This window comes from Schistocerca serialis, chromosome 7 (genome assembly GCF_023864345.2).
Source record: "Schistocerca serialis cubense isolate TAMUIC-IGC-003099 chromosome 7, iqSchSeri2.2, whole genome shotgun sequence".
Taxonomy (NCBI): domain Eukaryota; kingdom Metazoa; phylum Arthropoda; class Insecta; order Orthoptera; family Acrididae; genus Schistocerca; species Schistocerca serialis.
In genome coordinates this window covers 230172633-230173266 of record NC_064644.1, presented here as the reverse complement: position 1 = coordinate 230173266, position 634 = coordinate 230172633, and positions in this window count along the sequence as shown.

Below are 634 nucleotides of genomic sequence, written 5' to 3'. Positions count from 1 at the left end.
GTTTCAGTAGTTGTAATGCTTGAAACTTCATTTCAAGTTTACCAAAGCAAGCAAGAAATTTCATCTCACTCTGGAACACTGAGTTTTAGTTTAGTAATGAAATCAAGTAAAAAGATATTTCTTTAAGTTTCCTTACGATTCTTGTTTGATTGCTATTCGAAAGGTTCTTTTTATCTTATTTAGTTTTTTTAAGTGGCAAGAAAGGAGGAGAAAGAGTAGAATACTTAGAGTCTTTTCAAGACTTAATTTTTCAAGAACCATTAGTTGAAAGGAAAGACCTGACTTCTGCATAAAAAATTTAAAAACATTAAAAAGCATTGCTCATGCTAAGTAAGAAACCTGGGTTCGAGTCCCAGTCTGGCACAAATTTTAACCGTCAGCACATACTCAGTATATTGTTATACTACCTTCAGAATTGTATTCACGTGCCACTTCCATGTTTTAGGTGTGTTCCTGCTCGTTCACATCTCCACTTTTGATTTTTTATAAGGTAAAACAACACATTGTGTCTGTTACTGTTACTGTGTTACTGTACGTCTACATCTGTACTCCGACAGCCTCATAACTAAATGGGGCGAAGGCTACTTCGTGTACAGTCACATGCTTTCTTTTCGTGTTCCATTTGCGATTGGTG